General features: G+C 38.8%; 1 long non-coding RNA gene across 1 annotated transcript; it reads left to right on the top strand.

The window, feature by feature from the left end:
• The first annotated feature begins 11857 nt into the window (after positions 1-11857).
• Positions 11858-15459, top strand: LOC129347640 (uncharacterized). The gene is made up of 3 exons (XR_008599835.1): positions 11858-11906; positions 12810-12910; positions 14667-15459. It is a non-coding gene; the product is annotated as an uncharacterized LOC129347640 (long non-coding RNA).
• The last annotated feature ends 640 nt before the right edge of the window (positions 15460-16099 follow it).

Genomic DNA, 16099 nt, shown 5'->3' with positions numbered 1-16099 from the left:
TGTGTGCATTTAACTTTAACATCTATATTTGATTGTTAAATATGATCGAATAAATAAATGCTTTGGAGCTGGATCAGTAAAAGTGCAAAATCTGCAATTTTCATACAACAACTCAAACTATATAGGTTGTACATTGACACAAGAACAATATCAGGTGGCAAAACCTCCCATTAACATTCGCTGCGTTCTGTGTACATTGATTTCCTCAATGTGGCCTCACTTACGCTCATGTAAAACACTCAATGCTCATCTGTCACGACCTGGCTAAGTGAAGGAGCTTAATCGACTCAGCCAAGTACTAATGCACTTTATGGAGAGGCTCGTCTCTTGTGGATAAATGAGATGCAAGATTAAATAAAAGGGCAATAAATGCAGAAAAGCTCAACAATGAAATTACATAAAGCAGAAAATTAAAGGTGGAAGTTCTCTTGTATAATAATTGAAACACTCCTGAAATACCTCAATTACTGGAAATAATGTTTGTACATTGGAGAAGCATTGCGGAGGCCTGACTGAGGGAATATTAGGATCACATTTCATTTCACTCTGTGTTTGCATTGAATTCAATCCATTTTGCACTTGTTACTGCACATAACTGCTGTTTACAGCCGCACTTTCCATCAAAACTTCCGCTCTAACAAGCCTCTGGGAGCATTGTCATTTTCTTGAGAATGCCAGGAGACATTTTTGTTAATTAGCAAATCATGTTTCCTACCACCAGGATGGTTCCCTCTGGAAATTAAATCAGCACAATAACCCAGTTCAGTCACATGGAGGGGCACAGCCATGGATCTGGTCTGTGAAAAGTCTTGATCCGACATAAAAAAAGGCTGCATGTTTTTTTTTTTTTTTTATGTGATGACAGAATTGTACTCTTCACAGTCAATCCACAGGGAGAAGTAAGTGCATAAACTGTTATTTCGGATGTACACTCTGACATGTGCACTAGAGTAAAAAATTAAGTGTGCCACAGGTGGTAATCCAGAGAAACCTCTGGGAACACCTACAGGCATTTATCGTTTTTCTTACACAAAAGCTACTGCCATGTGCCACTTTTTTAAAAAAAAAGCAATTATTTACAAGAAGCACAGCTATGTAACTATGAGGAACAGCTTCTGGATCTTTGGGAAATTAGGTTTTTGCTCCAAAATACAGTCGAACACTCACAGCTGAGCAGACAGACCAGCAGGGAAACAGACAGGGAGCAGTTCAAATGAATAAATCTACTTTGTGTGATTCCCCAAATGGTTTATCTTTATTGTGGTCAACAGATTAAAGATGAATGCTCAATTTTAATAACTGGAAAAAATGCATACATTTGGCACTGGATGACTTTTCAGAGATAAACAGCAACTTCTAAATACACTACTTGTCCAATAAAAAAGTCGCCACCTGGATTTAACTAAGCAAATAGGTAAGAGCCTTCCATTGGATGATTACTTCAGAGATGAGTATGTTTCAGCTGCAACAACTTATTTAACCCTAGCTGATGCAGTGAGTAGCTTCTCATCTCTTAAACAACCATGTTGGAAGACAAATCCTGAGGTCGTGGAAGGATCTGTCTCAGAGGGGGCAAATTATTGGCCTGCATCATGCAAAGAAAACTAAGGAGATTTCTGAAACTACTAAAATCAGATGAAGAAATGTCCAACGCATTATTCAAACCTGAAGGATAGTGGTGAACCATCATCTTCGAGGAACAAGCTCTTAGATGATCGTAGGAAATCAACAGTAAAACTCACGGCTATGTTTAATCGTAAAAGTAAGAACATTTCCACACACACAATGTGAAGCGAACTCAAGGGATTGGGACTAAACAGCTGTAGCTCTAAGAAAACCACCAATCAGTGAGGCAAATCGGAAAAAAAGGCTTCAGTTTGCTAAGTAGCATAAAGATTGGACTCTGGAGCAATGAAAGAAGGTCATGTGGTCTGATGAGTCCAGATTTACCCTGTTCCAAAGTGATGGGAGCATCAGGGTAAGAGGAGAGGTGGATGAAGTGATGCACTCATCATGACTAGTACCTACCAGCCTGTGGGGGTTAGAGTTATGATCTGGGGTTGGTCAGGTTCAGCAACATTATGTTCCCAAAGAATGAGGTCAGCTGACTACCTGAATATACTGAATGACCAGGTCTTTCCATCAGTGGAGTTTTTCTTCCCTGATGGCATGGGCATGTTCCAAGATGACGATGCCAGGATTCATGGGGCTCACGTTGGAAATGAGCGGTTCAGAGAGCTTGAGACATAATTTTCACACATGATTGGCCTCAACAGAGTCCAGACCTCAGCCCGATAGAGAATCTTTGGGATGTGCTGGAGAAGACTTTGTGCAGCGGTCCAACTCTCCCATTATTAATATAAGATCTTGGTAGAAAATTAATGCAACTCTGGACAGAAATAAACGCTGTGACATTGCAGAAGATTGTATGATTAAATGATGCCACGGCGAACGTGTGTCATTCTCAGAGCTAAAGGTGGTCCAATGAAATATTAGGGTGTGCGACTTCTCTTTTGGATGGGCAATGCATCTTCTTTCACGTTTCAGTAATAAAAAAATGGCCAAAAAAATTACCAATTTGTATCCCTCAAATGATCAAAAATGCTAGAAATTGTTGTGCAGCACTGTCAAAATGAGTTGCTTACAAAATATTTCTGTTGAATTTCCTTTAGTTTGATCACTGACGATATTATAAGGGCTGCTGGAAAGATAGTATGATTATTTACTTTTGATTTCAGGTCTTCTCTAATCACTATTATCTATAATCTACTGAGAATCTGAAGTTTTGGACAATTTTTACATATTCCCAGAAATGCTCATTGAAGTGCCATGTTGCTGCCAAAATAAAACAATGAAGAACTAAATAAAAAGCTCATAAGTCATTAAAATTCCGCTATCAGGACTTTGGCATCTGTTTGCATTGTTTAAACAAGTAATTATTAACATGCCGAGCTGCAAATTCACACATTCAGTATCCTGACTGCAACACTGCCTCGAATAATTTCTAACATTCCTATTAAACTCACCAATGACAGTTAATGGAACACCTGAATATAAAAGCAAACAAAAGACTTAATTGTAAGAAAGCAATTCCACTGTAAAAGTTCTCATACCTCATTAAAATCACTTACTCAAGTCCTCTTGCCTGCAGAATCACTTACATTTTTATCATCTAGTACATTATGTACAATTATACATTTCTTTCATGCAAACAATAAACAGAGAAGGATCATGCCGAGGTTTTTTTTCCCATGACTACAATAAAAGTAAGAGCTCCGCGAGACGCTTCAGATGACAAGCTGTCCAGATTTCTCAGTAAGTGACATGAAAAATAACAGATTCCACTACAGATGTATTCTACATGAGCCGATGCTTATTGAAAAAAACAAGCGATGACTTCCCTACTTGAGTGAAAGATAATGAGAGAGATTACCTTATCTGACTGGAGTTGTGGTATTAAAATACACACTGTGGGGTGTTGTGTAAAGAGTAGTCAAGTGGTACCTCAGTTAGATGTAGTCCTGAGGGGTTTTAAGACATGTCGTATTTTAATTAAGTGTTCCATTTAAAAAGATGAGCAAAAACTTAAAACACAGACAAATCATTTCTGATGGGAAAAACAACGATTTTAACTCTGAGAGAAGAGAAGCTTTCATGAAAATGGTCATAATTTCCACTGTGCTGCAGTCGAGCGAGATGGTTAACAAGGGAGAAAATTTCTGACACATAAATAGACACCAGTAGGGCCAGAGTAAGCTGTCAATGCTCCAAATTAATCCATTCTCCAAGCCAATGCGCAGAAACATAGCCTAGATTATTGTGCTGCCACAAAAGCAAAGCGAAGCAGCTTGGAGCAAAATCTGAGAGTTTTCTGAAAGGAGGCAGACAGAGATTAGGAATGTGGAGCTCCTCTGAGAGATGCCTCCACAGCAGACAGAGACTTGGGGAAGACTTTCTTCCTGCTCAAGGCAAGAAGGAAAGGTCATTGAGTTATTTTGGGACACTGTCGAGATACTCTGATTACCTTCAAGGTACTGTCGCTGCAGAACTCTCACTTCTAGGAAGCTTGTGCTCAAATTATAATGATTTGTATTATTCATCCTCTCCATCAATGTGTGGACCCTGTATTCCTTTAAAACAAAAGTCTTCAGTTCACATCAACAGCAAGACATATTTGGTCTCCACTGGGGGCTGCACAGTGGCTTGGTGGTTAGCACTGTCGCCTTGCAGCTAGAAGATCCCCGGTTCGCCTCCTGGCCTTCCTGGGATCTTTCTGCATGGAGTTTGTATGTCCTCCCTGTGCATGCATGGGTTTTCTTCAGGTACTCTGGCTTCCTCCCACACTCCAAAAACATGCTGAGGTTAATTGGTGATTCTAAATTGTCAGTAGATGTGAATGTGAGCGTGACTGTTTGACTCTATATGTAGCCCTGTGATAGACTGGTGACCTGTCCAGGATGTCCCCTGCCTTCACCACTAGTCAGCTGGGATAGACTCCAGCCCCCCGCAACCCTAATATGGATGATGATGGACGGATGGATGGATGGATGGATGGATGGATGGATGGATGGTCTCCACAGGGAATTTTCTGCTTTGAATTCAAGGCCAGTTTGTAGGAAAACCGCTTCCTGGGAGACAGGAATCCTTAAGTGTCTCAGTTTATGATCAAGGTTTCCTAAGGCAACAAACTGATTTCCTTGTTTGGGTTAAAAATATAATTCATTCTGTTTTTAAGGTTTCACACATTATAAATTTCTCTGAAAAAAACATTATGCATACATCTCAGTGTTGTTCTTTTTATTGCTTTAAAATATCTACTATTACATTTGCAGAATTTTTTCATAGTTCACCCCAATAGAACCAGCTGTAATTAACTAACTGAATCCTGTTACAGCCATTAGAGACTTAGTTTATGCTCACTTGTCATCTAGATTTGACGATGGAAGGTTTGTGACTTTAACTCTAACTTTAGAAGAGGCTTGTTACTTAATAGGAAGCTTGACTAAAGTACTTTCAATGAGGATATTTTAACGATCAATAAAGAACAAATTGAGTCAGTTCTAAAAGCAAAGTGTACCCTCTCATGATTTGGCTGTTACAGATAGAAAAGTCAGTATTTAAGTGTCTCCATTTTTACAGGGTGGATCAGGTGACCATTTTTTACACCCAAATTTCTCCTCTCTCTCTCTCTCTCTTTGGTTCTCATCCTCAAATATCAAAAGATACAAAGTTTAAAAGAAGCTGAATGAAGTCCCTCAGAAGAAGTCTTGCAGAGATGTAAATGATGCCAGAAAACTTCTCACTAAGGGGTAAAGCTTGAAACAGGAAAATAACTCATGGTGGCGACAGGCGCTGTGGAGAGAGGAGCTCTTAGTTTGTCCACAGTTAATCAAGAAATGACATGGAGAGGGGGTGTGAAAGCAGGGAGCAGGCTGATGAAATGGAGAATCAGGTTTGGTTTAATATTGCTCAGGGGTTTTTAAATAAGTTGGTCAGGAACTTTTAGGGTCACAAGAAAATTAATCGCATACAGTATTGTGTTTTATTGTAGGCCTTCATCTGTCTTCTTGTGTTTCACTGCCAGCCAACCTGTGCTTCTAAGAGATACCCGGTAGAAATGAATTAAATTCCATTTACTATCACATCGCTAGCTTCTTTTTTTTTTTTAATTATTTGGTGGTGACAGTTCATTCAGGCCACAGATAGGGCTTTTAATTTTTCCTTGATCATTTCTTTCTTGGAGACACATTCCTTGAGCTCATAATCAGCCCCTCAAAAGTCCTTTGTGATATCACTATAATACAGTCCTAGAAAATATTTATGAAACTTGGATTTAAAATTCAGACCCACAAATAACCTCACATTGTTGTTAGGAGAAAACTTTGCCTCCCACCAGCAAAAATAAATCAATTCTTAAGTGCTAAAAATGCAACAAAAGAAACATTTTTTCTGCATGCAAATTAAATGTGAGAAAAAACAACAACCTTACGCTATTCATTATAAAATAACTGACACCAGCCTCTTACCATTCTCAGTCAAGAGAGCAACAAAACTGCAAAGATTACAGCCTAAGAAAGAAATGGAACGAAGCAGCCTCATATTTCTCCAGAGGAACCTAGCGGTTGCCAACATTCAAAAAGGCAGAAACAGGACTACTGTTGTCAGCCAAAATGGGCTCTTCCACGGCATAAACTACTGTTGGACTAGTAAATAATTCATTTATGCACCGTCTCCAGCGAATACTGATTGTAAAAGTAGAAAAAACAACAAAACGGAAGAGTGTGTTGTTAGTTTCTAAGAATGTGAACATCCTCCTTCAGCTTTCAGAAGCTTTCAGAGCTTTTGCTTGCAAGAAATCCTGGAACGATCTTTGTTTGGGTAGCTGTAGATAGAAAAATATTTTGTCATGCGGATTCATGAGGGGGGGAGAATATGTTGCTTTGTTCAGCTGCTGAGGCTCAGTTATTAAAGTTTCAAATAAAGCTGAAGAGAGGACAGTTTACAGTGCACACAATAGCCTGCAGTGCTGTTGCAGTCGTTCCATCACCAAACAAGAGCTGCGGCTTTACAATAAAGCCTCGCTAAAGTGATATCTGTGTGCTACAATCCCCGGCTAAGAAAAGGAACTATTAAAATATCCCCTTCATCCCACAGGCGCAGTGTTATTTTTTATTATTAACCTACACTTCTATCCACATTTATTCACTCTACTGCCCTAAATGTGGGGCAGCAGCCGTGGGCTACAGGTTGCTAACACACGACCATTTTTATCACCTTGCAATGACACACATTTTTCACCTGCATATTTATGACGGACAGAAAGGTCACTTTAGAACAAAAGGTTTTGAGGAACTGGGGTATGTTTACATGAACCGGAACAAAAGGTTTGAATGACAGTTCTTTGTGGAGTTGCTGTGTGGGATTTATATGCCTGAAATTATTCGTCTAGTAATGATTTTACTGGGCTACAGAGAGAAAAATGCTGCTCAAACACTGATAACTAGAATAAAAGATGCTTTGTGCAAAAGTGCAACCCCTGGTTGTTGTCCTCAGCAGTCAATACACATCTTTATCACGATAACAAAGCCAGTAACTTTTGACCTCAGAGCGAGGAATACAGATAAAGCTGTCAAGCAACATGACATTACAGATAAATGTAAAAAAAAAAAAGAGTATATAGTATGGTAGTTTTCACAATAAATTCCAGACAAAATGAAGCAATGAAAATAAACTAAAATCTCAGGTTGAGCTGCAACAGTCTATTTTTGAATCACATAAAAAGGTGGCAACTGAAATATCACACTATTCCAGCTGAGAACAATACATTTTATTTAAGAAATTGGGTTTATTTGTCAAAGCTGTATACTGACAGGGCTGCACAGTAGCTCGGTGGTTAGCACTGCCGCCTTGCAGCTAGAAGATCCCTGGTTTGCATCCTGGCCTTCCCGGGATCTTTCTGCATGGAGTTGGCATGTTTTCCCTGTGCATGCGTGGGTTTTCTCCAGGCACTCTGGCTTCCTCCCACAGTCCAAAAACAACCCCAGGTTAATTGGTAACTCTAAATTGTTCGTAGATGTGAATGCGAGAGTGATTGTTTGTCTCTATATGTAGCCCTGTGGTAGACTGGTGACCTGTCCAGAGTGTCCCCTGCCTTCACCCTAAGTCAGCTGGGATAAACACCATTACATCATATATTTTCATTACAATGAGTACAAAAGAGACAGCAAAAAAAAAAAAAAATTCCTGTAAGAAAGGGATGAAGATAAAAATTTGGATTTTCTGAAGAGGGTTGCAAAGAAGATTTTGCTCAAAGGCGGCTATTTGACTGTCATTTGCAGAGCCGATGTGATGTGCATAAACATGCTGATCCACATTCCTGGAGTCGCCCAATGAAAGCAAAGTTCTGGCATCGTTTAGGGAGCCATTTTCTGATGTCAAAGAGTGTGTCAAACAGCTACAACACAAGCTCCTGGATTTAGAGTTCACTTCTGTGTATAAAAAGTCAACATCAGGTCTGCGGCTACTTTTCAAATACAACTCGAATCACAGCTGCTGTCAGCTGAGCTACAAGATCTGTTCTGCTTTCAAAACATGCAGCTGACAACTCAAATTAGACAAAATTCATCATAACTTTGACAGATGTTGCAGTGACTTTGCTTCAGCTGAACCTGTTGCTGTGTTTTTGCATTTGACCTACATATATGGAGATGGGGGATGACACAAAACTGGAGCAAGCTTATACCTAGGCACAGGTGCAATGGAAAATAATAATAATAATAATAATAATTTTATTTATATAGCACCCTTAAGAACAGTGTTCACAAAGTGCTTTGGCAGTCAAAACATGCAACACAGACAATCCAGCAAGACATAAGGAGACAAGGCAGAGCAGTTAATTAAAATAAATAGTAAAATATTAATTTAAGTGAATAATTAGCTAGATTAGTAAACAAGGGACCTGGGCAGTTTGAAAATTAAAGAATAATATTGAGGGCTTAAAGTTAGAAATTAAGAAGAATTAGAGACGACACACAAAACAAGATAGAACAACTAAAATAAACAGGATATAGTACAAAATGGAACACTAAAACTAATTAAAGCTAAAAGTAAACTTCACATAAAAGCAAGTCTATAAAAGTGGGTTTTCAGAAGTTCCATCCATCCATCCATCCATCATCTATACACCGCTTAATCCTCATTAGGGTTGCAGGGTGCTGGAGCCTATCCCAGCTGACTTAGGGTGAAGGCAGGGGACACCTGGACAGGTCACCAGTCTATCACAGGGCTACACATAGAGAGAAACAATCACATTCACATTCACACCTACAGACAATCTAGAATAATCAATTAACCTCAGCATATTTTTGGACTGTGAGAGGAAGCCGTAGTACCCAGAGAAAACCCACGCATGCACAGGGAGAACATGCAAACTCCATGCAGAAAGATCCCAGGAAGGCCAGGACGTGAACCAGAGACCTTCTAGCTGCAAGGCGACAGTGCTAACCACCAAGCCTCTGTGCAGCCTTTAAAAGAAGTGACTGACTGCAAATCTTATCTCCTCAGGCAGGTTGTTCCAAAGTCGAGGGGTCCTGATAGAAAAGACTCGGTCACACTTACGTTTAAGCCTCAATTTTGGAACAACCAGAAGGGATCTACCTGAGGATCTAAGGCTGCCAGCAGGCTCCTAAGGGGTCATCAGTTCGCAAATATAGCTTGGGGCGAGACCCTGGCAAGCTTTAAAAGTGATCACCAAAATCTTAAAATCAATTCTAAAACCAACAGGGAAGCCAGGATAGGTGGGATGTGATGTCGTCTGTTAAAACCGGTAAGAAGCCTAGCTGCTGTGTGTTGGACAAGTTGGAGGCGACAGAGGAATTTCACAGGAATGCCAGAAACGAGGGAGTTACAATAATAGAGACAGGAGAAGATGAGTGAATGGACAAGTTTTTCCAGGTCTGGGTGTGAGAGCATCGTCTTAATCTTGGAGATTGTTCTGATTTGGAGGAAGCAAGACTGGATAACTTTTTTGATATAGGTAGCAAAACTGAGGTCTGGGTCAAATAAAACGTCAACGTTTCTGGCAACGAGCTTTACGTTGGTGGAAAACAACCTCACCCTTCCAAATGCATGTCGAAGGCAAGTTTTTATTCAAATTATTAGAAAAAAAGAGGGGGGAAAAGCAGCTTAATATAAGAATAAAGACTTGTAAGGCCTTATTTGGGTAAATCTGCAGATGTCGGTCTGCATTTTCTGTCATGTGACATATAAAAAATGAATGAAGACCTCAACAGGGCCATAGATTTTCTGACTTTCTAGTGGGATTCATCAGCTGCTTTTCTGTCTTCTGCTGAAAGGGAACAAGGTCTCCTCCTGGCTGCTAATTCTGACTGACTCTGGAGTGTATTTGGAGTGTGTGTCTCCTTTACTCACCTGTCTTCTCCCGCTGACACTGCGCATTCAAGGTTACATAGCAAAGTCAAAAGTTTCTTCCATGTTGGTGGATCCGCTGTCGTACCTCCAGAGGACGGGATGGCAGGAAAAGAAAATTGAAAGCGTTTGAATGAAGTTAAATAAGGAAAAATGTTTTCTTTGACAGCCAGCAAATTGGCAGCTGTAGTCGGTTGCTACAGTCGGCATCAGTTTAAAGGAAAACTTAAAGGGAGTACATGCTATTGAAAATCTCCTCTGCATTACTAGTCAGAAATGTGTGAAAACGGATAAGGAGCACAAGATTACTTACTGGAAGAGTAAATCAGCTAAACAGTTGGCCATTTTGCGGCTAATGGGAACAGGAACTTGCTTCAGACAGTGGTTGAGAAAAAGAAAACACCTATGTAGACACCACAACATGACCAAATCTTTGTCATTTACCCATTTACAGTCAGGCAAATAGAAGGTCAGTCTCTAAAGTAGGGCTGAGCTATTAAATGATTTCAAACTGCAATTACAATTTGAATCACTGCAATTTTGCAAATCGGCTGCAATTTGGGTTATATAGTAATAAATATAATAACAATAATAATAATAATTAGTGCTGTCAAACTATTAAAAACTTTTAATCAGATTAATTACAGGGTTGCTGTGGATTCATTTTGATTAATCACAATTAAATGTCATTCATTTTTAATCACGTTTCATTTTGTATGTGCAACAGACTCAAGAAAGAAGAGAATATATATGCACTTAAAGTGCTTATTAGAATCCCCGACTAACGCATGCTTCACGTTAATGTGGTGCTTTAAGCTGGAGGTGTTTTGGTGAAAAGAAATCTCCTTCCTGCAGAGTATGCATATTACTGGATGCCAGTCGACTGTTCCGTCTTAGGGTTTCTTGTATTCAAAATTCCCACCAAGAGGGCCAATATGCTGTTCAGTAGGGCCCGACTGATATGAATTTTTTTTGAGGCCGAATCCAATATTTGACAAAAAATAATTCTGATAACTAAATCGGCCGATTAATTTAAAAATATATAATGAATAAAATAATTCCTTTTTTGGTCCCTTAATGCTTACAACAATGAATTACAATGAATTTTACAGTTTTACAATACTTTGTCCTATAGTATTTGTTTATCTTTGTAACAGAGAGGAATTTTCAAGTACAAAAACATGCAACAAAGCATTAAATCTCTGGGAAATTATAAAACTTTTAAAAAGAGTCAATCTATAAATGAATTATGAAATACATCTTGTCTTGTACTTCTTGTTGCTGCAAATTAGAGGTAGATTTTATCTATCTATCTATCTATCTATCTATCTATCTATCTATCTATCTATCTATCTATCTATCTATCTATCTATCTATCTATCTATCTATCTATCTATCTATCTATCTATCTATCTATCTATCTATCTATCTATCTATCTATCTATCTATCATCTGCTGTATATAAACACATAATGAGTGAAGTTACTGGCAAAACAGTATTCATGCAGAACGGTCCGTGTACGGATCTGGTAATTGGATTTTCCGTTCTGAAGCGGGTATTGAAAAACAAAAAACGAGTGGTTATTTGATTTTTGTTTTAAAATACAAAAATTAAAATTGAAATACAAGGCGTTTTTCCTTTTCGTGATCAAAAAGGGATATACGAAATTTTAAAAATGCTTTGATTTTCATTTTATATTGAGAATAAAAAAAAAAATAAAATCAGTAAGAGACAGAAACGAAAATAGGTCCTTTTTTTTTTTTAAATTTTCTGAGACCGGAAGTGGTCATCAGCAAATGTGGAGCCAAACGACAACAAGATTCTCAGAGGGCGGAGCCAGAGAGCAGCGATTGGTCAGATCATAGATAATATAGAAGACAGCGCGCTAGCGTATCTAGTCTCCTATATACATATCTATGGTCGGCACGTCTGGTAGCATCTCTGGCTGCTGTTGATCTCGTTTTTGGAGTAAAACACGGTAAGAAGATAAATACTTATAACCTGTAGCGTTGTTTTGTTGTACGTTAATTCAGCGACTTGTGAAGAGTTGTGTTTTGTCGTGTTTGAGCACTTGGTCCGGACGCGTTAGCTAGCTAAGCGGCTAAGTTAGCTAGCGGGCTAATTAATACAGGTGGCTAACTTACCGCTGAACACCTGTGTTAGTTGCTGCAGCAGCTGTCCGTCAATATTAGAATGAAATTCTCAACCTGTATTTCTCTGCTGTGTATTTTAGCTTTTAAAAAAGTTATTTTACTTTAAGGTTAACTGAAACCCGTTGAGCTGCACTGAAGTTTAACATTCAGCTGGTTTGAATAAAACCACGCTTAACTTAACATTGCGCAACATTACCTCTCTGAATCTCCATAATTTCATTAAATTCCTTCTCTCCTCCACTGCTCAAGTTCAATCCAGTATATAAAGTGACATTAATAGTGAATAAACTAACAGCCAGCCATTGTATTTATTTATTATTGCATGTATTTGTAGTCAAACATGAGCTGAAACATCCTACTTTTGGATCTAGAACTGCACAAGCCGTTCATTTTCAGTCACCTCACGAGTTAAACTCCCCTTTTTATGTGAGGTTGAAGCAGAAAGTCTGAGTTAACAAAGAAAGTTGTTTATAATTTGCGATACCTGTTATCTCTAACTGAGGCTTTAGTTTTAGTTTAGTCGATTTACATGTAGAAACTTTGTTCAGGAAGATTTCTCAGTAGCTCAGAGTACAGGCTGCTTTTTACACAACCTCGTAAGAGAATGTCTGTCATTGCTTTCAGCAGAATTTAGAAACACAACACTTCCTAAACAGATATTTTGAGGCTGTGAGGTTGAACGTTTGAGAGTCTATCAGTGTGTTTGTTTGTGGTCTTTCTGTTTCTAGGTGGAAGCTGAATTAGTGAGGATGACTCCTGCTCCTGTCATCTCTAAGCTCCTCACACATCTTTACCTGCACATGAGGAAAATCACTCCTGTAGAATGCAGGTATGTTTGTCATTATTATAAAAAGATGTTGCCTGGTGACCTGTCAGAAACCCATCATACAGAGTCACCCAAAATAATGTTTACACACATCAGGAAAAGAAAAACTTGCATAAATCTTTCAATACCAAATTTATTCAGACATCACGAGATTAATAAAAGTTATCTTTGGCCTCTCCAATTAGAAGAGGTGCTCAAAGTGGTGGCCACTGGCTTCCAGACATTTCTGTTCTGTTGTAGACGTCACTTGTTGATGCTCCATTCATGAGGGTAGCGCCATCTGTTGGGAAAACATCGTACAACAGGACGCAGAGTTATCGTGATTTGATCAAACTTAGAAAGAGGAATCTATATGTGTAGAAGTACTTATACAAATGAAATATTTATAAAAGTTTTTCTTATCCTGATGTGTGTACATTATTTTGGCTGACTCTGAACTTAATGAGAACAAAACTGTCATTTAATTGTTGCTCTGAAAGCTTCTTTAGTGAAAACCAGCTGGTGTTCTGCTTTGAAACAAACTGCTGTTGAGGTCTGTGTTTTTAGGTTTAACCCCACAGTTTCTGAATGAACTGATAGTTGTTTTTTTTCCTGATCAATGTGGACGTTATAATTGATGGTAACATTTACTGATCATATAATCAGCATGACAATATAACAGTGTAACATTATGACCACCTGACTAATACTGTGTTGGTCCCTTTATGCTGCTAAAACTCCTCTGACCCAGTGGTTCATCAGAACCTCTGGGGATGTCCTGTGGATTCTGTGGATCCTGTGGGTTGCAGGGTGAGTCCTGCCTAGACCAGGCTGATCCTGGACCATCCCACAGATGCTCAATCAGATGTGGATGTGGGGAGTGTGGAACCCAGGTGAACAGCTTAGCTCTGTCGTGTTCCTCGGACCACTCCTGAGCAGTTTTAATTTGTCCTGCTGAGGGTGGCAGCTGGCATCAAGGACTGCTGTTGCCATGGAGACGAGAGGGTTGTTTGTCCTACAGTGTTTAGGTGGTGGTACATGTCAAACATCCACATGAATGTCAAGGTTTCCCAGCAGAACGTTGCATTAGAACAAGATGATGGATGTTGTTCTCTTCAGCTGTCAGTGGTCAGAATGTTGTGGCTGATTGGTGGATCTGTCTGCCTTTACTCTGACATCCAGAGTTATACAAAAGTGTAGTATGTGTGCAGTGCAGAAGAGATTTACTTTATTGTATGCAGTTTTAGTGGTCCCATCAGAGAAAATCATATCCATATACAGATTTTTATTAATTCCAGGGCTGGTTCAGTAAAGATTATAATAATAAGTACATCAGATAATTCTTAGTTGCAGTTGGAATTTTGCAGCCTGAGAGATGGTTGAGAAGGTTTGCAGTTCTTGTTTTAGCAAAATATGTTATAATAGAAGATCTTTATTGTCATTGTACATGAAATTATCTGCAAACCAGCAAAGTGCATCAGTCTGAGGTATCTAAAAATAAATAAGTAAAGAAAAATGCTTCTAAAGCCAATAATAAACAGAATATTTTGAGGGAATATTGTAAAAAGGAAAGAAAAGCCCCATTCTCACTCCTCTCAGGATAAACTGTCATTAAAATTGACTTTAAATTTAGCTTCAACACGAGATAAAAACATTTACTTTCATTACTGATGTTGTCAAGTTTTAATGAAGTTCATGCTACTTTTATAAAATGATAGAAGTGAATAAATTGTATTTCTGTGATCTGTGTTTGATTTCTGTCTTTTCTCTTGTCATCCAGATGTTCAGAGGGAGATGATGCCACATCTGGTCCAGCCGATGGAAGGTCTTGAAGTTCTCTGACTGGCCTCGACTGAAGATGGTCGTCTCACTGGATTTAAGGTTCAGATGCTCAGTAACAAACTCCACCAATGTGCCAACAGGGAAGCTTTAGGTTTATTAAATGTTGCTATGAAGGTTTCGCTGTTTTTCTTTGTGAATGCAATGTGCTCCAACTGAAACTTGAAATAGAACTTAGTCGTAAATCCTTCCATCTGAAAGGATCTAGATGTATTAATAACCTCATAACATTCTAATTTTTATTCCAGTCTTGGCTAGAAATAGAATCTCTGTATTGATTCAGGTAAAAACTGAACTTCACAGCATGTTGAAGCAAAACAACCAGATGAAAACTGTGATGGTGTTGGATTGTCAGACCGTAATGTTGCAGCTCAAAGCAGCTTTTCTATCTCGGTTCATTCTGACATTCAGCTATGAATCAACACAGCAGATGGTGATCCATGCTGTGGAAGTCTCACATCTCCTGATTTAATGGAGCTGCTTTGCACTTTTTACACAGTTTATTCACCAACACTTTATTTAATAAAAGTCCCATCTAGTTTTTATGAGGAATGTGAGGTTTTAATTTCTCTGTGAATAACTGCAGTCTAATGTAACAGCTGGAGTTGTAACATCTGTCCTGATATTGATCATGAACCTTCTAACCTTCTGCTGCCTATTATCTGAAAACAGGAATGTTCTGCTCTCATTACTGAGCACACAGCCTAGTAAGAGGAGCACTTTTCAGAAATGACTCATGGGTATTATTTTTTTAACAAAGACAAGATGATTGATTGGTAGCTACAGACACTTGTTTGTATTTTGGTTCCCTTTAGATATGAGAAAGTAGAGTTCAGTTTGTTTCCTGAAGCCTGTTTTAACATTCCCCTAGGAAATGGACCAAGTGATGCAACCAATGTCTGAGTGTGTCGGGAAGAAGAGGGTCTGAATTGGAGGTTAGGGGGGCTGCAGTTATTCCCTGAAGGTGTTTCTGTCGCAGCTCTGTGCTGCAGGACTGTTCAGTCTAGAGCATGGCTCGTCCATTCACACTGTACAGAGATCTAGCATGTCCTCTCCAAATGATTAATAAAGATGTCTTATTACTAAAACCATGCCTGGTGCTGGTTTTTCTTGAACATTTCCGCACCTTTTTAACTATTTTAAACCACACAGTATCTATCGTTCATCCTTCCACCTGTTTCTCTGCCCACTTTCACTCTAATACTATTTCTCTTTTGTTCATGTTTTTAATCAGTTTGTTTCAAATGCCATGACTTCTAAGTTTGGAGGTAAAATGCGCTCTGAATTATGTAGGTTACCAGTAATGAAGCAACAGCTGAGTCAACTATTGAAACAAGTTTTCATGCATGTTCTGGCATCGCAGCAGTTTCTGGT

This window comes from Amphiprion ocellaris, chromosome 19 (genome assembly GCF_022539595.1).
Source record: "Amphiprion ocellaris isolate individual 3 ecotype Okinawa chromosome 19, ASM2253959v1, whole genome shotgun sequence".
NCBI lineage: Eukaryota > Metazoa > Chordata > Actinopteri > Pomacentridae > Amphiprion > Amphiprion ocellaris.
The sequence above is the reverse complement of the archived record's forward strand: the minus strand, read 5'-3'. Positions and strand labels throughout refer to the sequence as shown.